The sequence below is a fragment of the Notothenia rossii genome (genome assembly GCF_949606895.1).
Source record: "Notothenia rossii genome assembly, chromosome: 10".
NCBI classification, from domain to species: Eukaryota; Metazoa; Chordata; class Actinopteri; order Perciformes; family Nototheniidae; genus Notothenia; species Notothenia rossii.
The window spans coordinates 36,494,558-36,504,458 of record NC_136908.1 but is presented as its reverse complement, the minus strand read 5'-3'; positions in this window follow the sequence as shown (position 1 = coordinate 36,504,458).

Below are 9,901 nucleotides of genomic sequence, written 5' to 3'. Positions count from 1 at the left end.
ACACAAACATCCTATCATGTATCTATAACAGAAGTTAATTGTTCTTGTCGCTTAATGGCTTCTGTGAACTTCCTTTCACCTTGAAGTCAACTTACTAGGAATGAATACATTTTATTGATAAGCTCAAAAGGACTTTTATCTCATTTACTGCTGGGTGACCCAAGTCTCAAGGCCTCTTTTGGGGTCTGTATGAGATAAATCATTAATTCTACAAGACTTTAACTGCCTTATATCTGAAAATGTATCTGGGAATTCCCCTGTTAATTGCAAGGACTATTGATAATTAACAGAAAGACCCTAGGGGCCTTTTCTTGGTATCTGCTAGGCAGAAGTCACTCAATGCAGAAATCACAAGTTTAACACACATTCTATATAAGGTGACATTAAAATGAATATACCAGATTGAACTTTCCTGCCATAACACGTTAATTTAATACTTCAAATAATTCAAATAATACTTCAATTCCCCCTTTTGGTCTCACCCCCACGAGACCAACACACATAAGACATTTGAATCATAACTACTGTCATTCTTTGCTACTGTGTCTGTCCCCCAACCTTAAACCTTTGGGAACAGAACACAACTTTCACTCTCAGTGAAGGAACTATCAGAGTGAGAACCTGAGTGCCAGAAAGCAGCATCCTTGCGTGTTGTTGAATCATCAGGGCCCCCCTCAAAGGAATACACCAACAAGGGCAGCTGATTGGGAGGGGGAGATGCGGCCTTTCCTTCAAAGGTGGAACTGATTAATCTGATCAGAGAGAAGTAGACTCCTCTGCTTTCTCGTGATGTCCCCCAGACTGCTGACAGCCGCTTCCGAGTCGTCTGCTGTAGGGATGTCCGCGAGGTCCTTCTCGTCCAGTCCGCTGATGACAGCTTCCGAGTCGTCTGCTGTCGGGATGTCCACGGGGTCCTTCTCGTCCAGTCCGCTGATGACAGCTTCCGAGTTGTCTGCTGTAGGGATGTCCTTGTTGATGATAGCCAGGTCCGTCCTGATGTGTCTGGGTCCTTCCAGGTGATTTCCTCGCCGCACACTGGCTCCAGTAGTACCAGATGTCCCCCTTTGCTCCTCGGCGGACGGCATGAGATGTCCTCTGGATCACTCTGTAGAGGCCGGAGAACCTGGGGTTGAGCCACGTAGGCCTGACGACCTTCAGCCAGACGAACTCCGCTGTGTCGGCCTCCTGCTCCTCGGGTCCCCCTTTTGGCGTCAGGAACCTGTGTGGAGAAATCTGATACCCACCCCTCAAGTCTACGCTCAGGGCTTCTGGGCCCTCAGGTGTTTGACCCACCACTGGTAGGCTGCTTGGAGCCTGTTGGTGGGGTGTCTTAAAACAACAGCTGTCTGTGAACAGGTTTTCTAAATTAGTTGTAGACCCCCTATCTGCCAGTGCCCCTTCAGAATCCTAATACTTGGCCTGTGTCAACAAAATAAACCCCAACATCTTCAGGTGAACTAAATAACATATTTCAATAGCTCTGAATTTCTGACAAACATCTGTGTTATTTTTAAATCACACTCACACTGTCAGGTTTTAAAGTCAAGTTCGGTCAGCCCCAGAGTCAGTCATTGATAGTGCTTTTCTCAAGTCACACTGTCAGTCAGGGTCAAAGGTCATTTGGGCTCAGTTTCATTGGCCATGTCGTGCTCTGCAGAGACTTTAATATTCTACTAGCTGGAGTTGTACTAGTGACATCATTGTGTTGATGTCAACCAATGCAACAAAGTTTTTCTCGTGTTCGCAGCACCATTTTCTTCAGATGTTTAACAAACAAATTATCAATACACTTTATTAATATACCGCCCCTAGGAAACACAATACCTGACAAATGTTCATGCAAGGCATTCTTAAGTGAACCTGCAGAAAACGGCCTTCTGAATTAATATTCCAAATTAATCAATAATAATAATAATAATCCATTTGATCAATTTGTTTACCCTTAGAAGTGAACATACCTCATAATGTTACATCAGGATGTTAAACTAAGCTTTGGCCAAATCAATCATTATTACTGTTTCAGATCTAACTGGAGGTTGAACAAACAAAACCTTTTTTTGTTTACATCATGCAAACCACTAACATATTTTCCAATTTCAGCATCAGCCTTGTTAGTCTAAAATTACGTCTTAAATAGGAATATTAGAAATGAAACAAATATTTAATCTTCAGAAATGTTCTTAACAAATGGAGAGTAATGCCATCTCTCTATCTAGTGAATAGCCAACATATTTAAAAAATGTCAGATATACAAAAATAAGCCTAAATACTCTTTTACTATTAAAGTCTAAAGCTAGACCTAAACTGAATAGTTTTGGTAATGGACAATTTAATCTAAAAACAAAACAAAACTGGACTTGTGTTCTTATGTGTTCTTCAAAATACATTAGTAAATACCTTGTGAAGTATTCACAATATAACTAATCCTCTCTAGGATATGAAATCCATTCATCTTTAACCAGATACTACATTACATTACATTACATTGCATTTAGCTGACGCTTTTATCCAAAGCGACTTACAATAAGTGCATTCGACCAGGAAGATACAACCTTTAAGAAAACAGAATCATATAAGTACATCAGGTTTCATAGAGCCAAACATTTCAAGTGCTACTCAACTGGCATTTAGAAAGCCAGCCCTTTATTAGTATATAAGTGCTTTGTTAGTAATTTTATCGCTCGAAGTGGAGTCTAAAGAGATGAGTTTTCAGTTTGCGTCGGAAGATGTGTAAGCTATCTGCTGTCCTGATTTCAATGGGGAGCTCATTCCACCATTTTGGAGCCAGGTTAGCAAACCCACGTGTTTTTGCTGACGGGATACTATTTCCCTATTTATTTTTAGTTCATGATAATAATGGTATAACGTCCACACGTTTACCCATAGCTAGTCACTATGTCAAGATCTATCATGTGTGACATAATAATCAGATGTCTTGTTTGCCAAACAAGGATATTAAACCTTAACCCTTTCAGCATTCCAGACCATCATTAAACAATCAGCCTCCCTTCCTAAAAACTAAGCATATCGTTCTACACCACCTTCTGGTAAACTCTTGCACAGTTATGCTGTAAAATCATTGCATGATTTCTTCAGAGTCTGAACAGACTGAGACCAGCCTGTCTCTTGATCTTGTCATATTGAGAACAGTCAATGATTCATTGTCCTCTTCAGCTGTAGTCAGTGGCAGGGTCCCCAAAAAGCTAGAAACGGCCCTGGTCAGTGGGCTCCAAGGAAACTCTCTCTGGCATTGGGATGTCCTGAGGGGGAAGGGACCTCTGGATCAATGTGATACAATCAGCAGACACACGTTGTCCTCTGTACCGCAGAAATCCCCAAAAACTGCAGTACCTCTTCACACCACTGTTGCCTTGACAACGAGGCACAAGCAAACTGTCAAAACCTCCTTTGAGATGTGTTCTTTGCACAGTTCTTCTGTTTCTGTAATGAGCAACTTTTCACCAACACACTGATTCAGAGTACAACCCAAAGGTGGCGCACAACTATCCAATGCTGCTGTAATCACAGCAAATCAGCAACTGAGAAAAACTCAATGTAAATCTCTCCCCCAGCGGGTTACAAGATAAAACAGCTGAGTGTCTATACAGGTATGGTCAGGAATGCTGAAACATGTGAATGTTAAACCCATTAATGGTAATAGTCTTCCTATTCTTCATTACTTCAGTTCTAATTTAATAGGCAAAGCAAAGACACCTTTCTTAACCACTATAGATTCATCTTTAATCTACTTGCTTATTCTATTCTTTTTCAAATTGTTTATCTAAGTTGTGTGTTACAAGCATGGTTAGATTTGTAACAGAATACAAAACTAACTGTATTCAGCGCTATATATTTAAAACAAGTAATCTGACTACAGTTCATGAATATATTTTTGGAACACTTAAAGGAATTATTACAAAATGTAATCTTCATTATTACTAAAGCTGAAACCTAAAGAAATCATCACGGAACATATTTCTGTCCTTATTACTTAATTGTTTCAATAAAAACTCAAAAGCATTGTGAAAACTCCCATTTTTGAGAACAGCTCAACACTTTTATTCCATCTAAGCACGAATGTTTACGACAAACTCATCCTATTAATCCCAAACGGTCTTTAATGGTTTTGATTGTGAACTTTCTTAATATTAATTGTAAATGCAACGTATGTTCTCTTTAGAACAAAGATAGGATAGTTGCAGCTGAAACTGGTTAATAGCAATTTTCTGTTAACCTAGATAAGCCTGTTGTTCTTATATCTAGTAAATATATTCTTATTTTATGTTACTCACAAAACAATATGACCTTTTCCAGAATATTAGTTAACTTTATATAACATTTACCCTCTCTATACTTTTCAAACCATCTGACTTTTCTCTCTCTCTTCCTCTCTGCGCCCTGCAGCCCCTTTGTGTAACTGTGTGAGATGGCTGGAGCAAAACCTCGTACAGGACCTCTGTCATGTTTAAACATTAACAGATTCCCTCTGACAAACTTATAAAAACCTTCTTTTTACTTTCTACTCCTTCTTCATAAACTTAAAAACACCATTGTGGTGGATCGTTTACGTTTTCAGTTTCCTATCTACTTTAAACAACCATCAACTGAGAGTAACTGTATATGATAAATACAATTCCTAAATAACATTACAATATATATTTCCTCCAGTGAGTTCGTTATTTCATATCTAACAAATTCTCCTCTTTCCATGTCGTATTCTAGATGGAAAAATCCACCTATTATATTTCATTTGAATAAAACCTTACCCCTGTATGTAATATAATTTTCCTTGAATTATAATTAAGTACAATCCTTAGTTAATGACAAATACCATGAAATTCACAATGCAATGCAACGGTATCAATCAGTTCTCAAAGACTATGTTTAAATAGCAGCAAATCATTGTTTCTTATTTATTTCAATATATCTACCACTTCAAATCACACATTGATCTGTTAATTTTCAATTTATTTAATTCCAACTTCAGATCACTCGAGAAAAAAGCAAGCAGACACACTCCGGGCTGCTGCTACTCTCGAGAGGAAAAAGGGGGGGGGACTCTCAGACAAATGCTGACACCCCCCTCTCTCCCCCGCTGTAGCTCTCAGTCTTTTTAGGAGAAGGGGGCTTCTTTCAACAATTAACACTTCTGCTATCCTTTTATTTAATTTTTCTGCTTGAACCCACTGTTCTCGTAAGCTCTTAACTCACGCTCCTCTCGTTCAAATTCTCCTTTCATTATGACTTTGTATCTATTCATCTGACTAAGGCTGTTTAATGTTCAATAATATATTCTATTTATTCACATGGCACGTAAATATATCCTCCTCACTGTCTGTGCAGCTTTTAAGATGCAATATTTCTTTCAACAGAATGGGAGTTAACCCAACAGACTTATAACGCACCTCCCGCCCCATGAGCATCGGATCTGTTATTTAATTTAGTCTTAGATGCAGACTCAATACTAGCACCTTCAGCTAGCTGCCTTGCGGGACTCTGTACCCGCAGCCAACACTACACTGACTTATAACGCAACTTTTGGTTCCTATGAACCTCAGATTTGTTATTCACTTTAGCCATGGATAGAGACTCGATACTCTACTTGGCTTCCCCAGCAAGTATAGCCTGTGAGGACTCCCATACCTCCACTAGGCCAGGGACTCTCTACCCTTCCAGCCGTTAGAGACTCAATACCCTACGCTGAAATACTTGCTGATTCAATTTTATATGTATATAACTTTCCTACCTACCTAAAATATGCATTGCATATTCCACCGTAACAACTATGACACCGGAATATGTCTCTGACAACTCTAAAATTTAGTTTAGCCAATTACAGACCTTCGATAGAAACAGGCTCGTCTGATCAGCTTTCAATCGTAGGATCCTCGTTTTAGTTGTCAGAGATTATTCTAGGCCTCTTCTAGACCATTCGTCCGCTGGCTGCTGATTTTCCTCTAAAAAACCCTACTCATGACGTCACCACGTCGGCACGTCGCCACCTCATGACGTCATCACGTCGGGGTCACCATTTGTTGAGGCAGAATCTCTGCTTCGCGCCGTTCCTCTATGAGTTTGTTTTAAAAGAAGGAAAAGTCAAAGCAGCCAGGATAAGGGTTAAACAATAATCTGCTTTAATGGCAAAAACATACAATACATCACCCAATCACCTAATCACGAAGCACTCTGCAGAGTATTCCGGGCTCAGGTTCTACCACCGTGTGATATACGTACCACGACAGCCAGTCAGAAACAAGAGTGCAGATCTTCAAAATGATCACAACATTTATACACAGGTGGGGAGGAGTTTTGTCGCTTGCTCCTTCCTAGCTATTTGTTATTGGCGAGTTCACTTCTGAGCGAGAAAGCCAGTGAGTTGGCAGTGTTCCATTGGTTGGTTTCACTTCTGGGCGGGACCCCAGGTAGTGAGTCCGCAGTTGTTGATTCCATCTGTTGCTTCACATTGTATGTGTATGTGTGTTTGTCCCTCTGCCCTTAGGCAGATCCCCCAATCAATGATTTGGAGTCGTGACAGAGGACTCTTTGACAGGACACATACTCATTCCCCCTAAACATCTTCAACACACACAAACATCCTATCATGTATCTTTAACAGAAGTTAATTGTTCTTGTCGCTTAATGGCTTCTGTGAACTTCCTTTCACCTTGAAGTCAACTTACTAGGAATGAATATAGTTTATTGATAAGCTCAAAAGGACCTTTATCTTCTTTACTGCTGGGTGACCCAAGTCTCAAGGCCTCTTTTGGGGTCTGTAGGAGATAAATCATTAATTCTACAAGACTTTAACTGCCTTATATCTGAAAATGTATCTGGGAATTCCCCTGTTAATTGCAAGGACTATTGATAATTAACAGAAAGACCCTAGGGGCCTCTTCTTGGTATCTGCTAGGCAGAAGTCACTCAATGCAGAAATCACAAGTTTAACACACATTCTATATAAGGTGACATTAAAATGAATATACCAGATTGAACTTTCCTGCCATAACACGTTACTTTAATACTTCAAATAATTCAAATAATACTTCAATTCCCCCTTTTGGTCTCGCCCCACGAGACCAACTCACATAAGACATTTGAAACATAACTACTGTCATTCTTTGCTACTGTGTCTGTCCCCCAACCTTAAACCTTTGGGAACAGAACACAACTTACAAGGAGGAGCTATAGGAGGATATTTAAACGACGGATGTGTGTTTTCTCGGCCCTTGCATTCGCTCTCGAGAGCCCGAGAAGACACCTGTTTTTTCTCACCTGAACAATATTCTGCTTGTAACATTACCGCACCTTATTTAATTAAAGTACCCATTTGAACCTTCTCAGAGACTCCATTAGTCTCCCTTTTTAAAGCTTCTCTCCTGGACGCGAGAATAACAAACAAAGCATAACAGTGGCACGCCTCCCTCTGTCATGTTGCCTTCATGGATGTTAGGTAGCGCAAGAAATATAACTCAATACTTTCTATACACAATACTCCCGTGATTGGTGGTAAACTGATACCAGCGTCAAAGTTCCGTTAAGCGAGCTGTTGAGCATCGTAGTTGGCAACAATCAAGGTATAAGAGCAATAAACTGTGCTAGAATGTGAAATTAAGTATCTGCAATCAAGCATTGTCCTTCCCCACTTCCACGTAGCTCCATGAACGCAGCATAGTATTGGCTTTGTTTTTGCGATCAGAATCAAAATATCTTTATTAGTCCCACAGGGGATACATTTACATTGTTACAGCAGAGAAGAGCCAAAGACAGCTTAATGTTACCTAAAGCATGCATAAAAAAAGTATTAAAGATTAAAAAAAGAAATTATATATATTTTTTAAGTTACATAATCATTTTACATAATACACACCCTGTAACAGTTCTGCGGATTTAGCAGCCAGGTATATATTGCACAGTTTTTAACGGAATATATATATTGCACATATTGCAAATATTGCACATAGTTGTTATTTATCAACAAGAGGTGTTATAGTCTGTGTTGTTTTGTGCGGGGTCTCGGGGCTGTGCTGGTTCTATAGTCTGACCACTGCAGGAAGGAAGGACCTGTGTTATCTTTCCGTGAGACAGCGGGGGATGGCGTCAGGTCCACCAGAACAACCTGCTGGCTCGTTGCGGATACGTCATTTCACATTCTAGCAGTTTATTGCGCTTATACCTTGATTGTTGCCAACTACGATGCTCAACAGCTCGTTTAACGGAACTTTGACGCTGGTATCAGTTTTATTTCCCACCAATCACGGGAGTATTGTGTATAGAAAGTATTGAGTTAGATTTCACGCGCTACCTAACATGCATGAAGGCAACATGACAGAGGGAGGCCAGTCACTCAGGAAGCCAAACTACTCTTTGCTAAGCCCCGCCCCCCGAAGCAACATCAGGGACAAAAGTCTGAAAGCGAAAATAAAAGATCTGAAAGTGAAAAACGATCTGAAGGTGAAAAGCAATGTGAAACCGGAAAAACAAGATTTGAAACTGAAAAAATTATTGTTTTGAATCTTAAAACGAAAAATCTGCAACTTAAAAAAAGAAGGATTAAAATATCAAAATATGTATAAAAGTGAAATCTGAAAATAAATATTTTATTCAAAAAAATTGCTGAACTACATCAAAAATAATAGTCAACCTGAAAAATGATTTCAAATACTTATTTTTATTTTGAATACATAATTGTATTTTTCAAAGTTCAGTATAAAAACTTGAACTTTCAAATAAATTGTATTTTTTTGAATGATCAAAACTTATGACCCTGAAATAGCTCCATACAATTTAACATACCCTTAAATAACTACATCCCGTTTTCCGGGGCAACACAAACTGCAGAAAACGTTAGCTGCTAACTGTTGTTAGCTAAGACAGCTAGCTCGTAACAATAGCCTCCTAGCAAACTTAAGGTTACGTTAACATTAACTTAACGTTGTAAGAAAGCAAAACGAACCTTCGAGAAATCTTTTACTCTCAGACTGGGTGTAATTGTTTAGCGTTGCTTACCAACAGAAGGACTTTTAGCTGTTTCACAGTAGAGACTAGAGAGAGCTGTCAGAGCGGTTGCTCTCAGAAGAGCAGCATTGGGCGGAGTCACAGAAACGGCTCTCAACCGCTCTCAACTGATCTTCACCATGGATGTATAATAAGAACGATCTTCTCACTGCTTGTTACAACTTTCATTTTTCGTACTCGCCATAAACTGTTATTATGGCTCAGGTTAATCTAGCCCCCTTCCGACATGAGCGTGGTTCTTGATTCTTGCCGGGCAGCTGAGTGGGGTCAGCTAAGAACCGGTTTTCGGTGTTTAGAGCCGGCTCCGCTGCGGCTGAAACAGGAATAACCAGAGCTAAATCAGGCTGTAGCCCGGAACTGGCTCTGGACTCAGAACCAGAGAAGAACCAGTTAAGCACGAGAAAAGCACAAGAATGGTTCTTGAACCGGTTTGGTTTATTGGAAGTTTGCAAACCACTTAAGAGTACTGGAGTGTGAAACAAAAGCTATTGAGTCAGTGTTGTGGTGCTGTTGCTTTGGTCTGGATCTGTGAGCTAACCACGCCCCGTTAATTTGCATATAAGGAATGGAAATGTGATATGAAATACAAGTCACCTGAAATAAATAAATGTGTCATTATGAAATACAAGTCCCCTGAAATAAATAAACGTGTCATTATGAAATAAAAGTCCCATGGAATAAATAAATGTGTATTTAAATGTACATGTATACATATTTATTGCCTCATTTATTTATTTCAGAATTTATTTCATAGGCATATTTATATATATATGTAATTATTTAATTATTTATGTATTTATTTAATTGTGGCTTAAATGGCATTCCATAGTCCCTAGGCCCTAGTTATAGCCCTGCTTTCCTTTGCTGAGCTCCATTATCTGCGGAT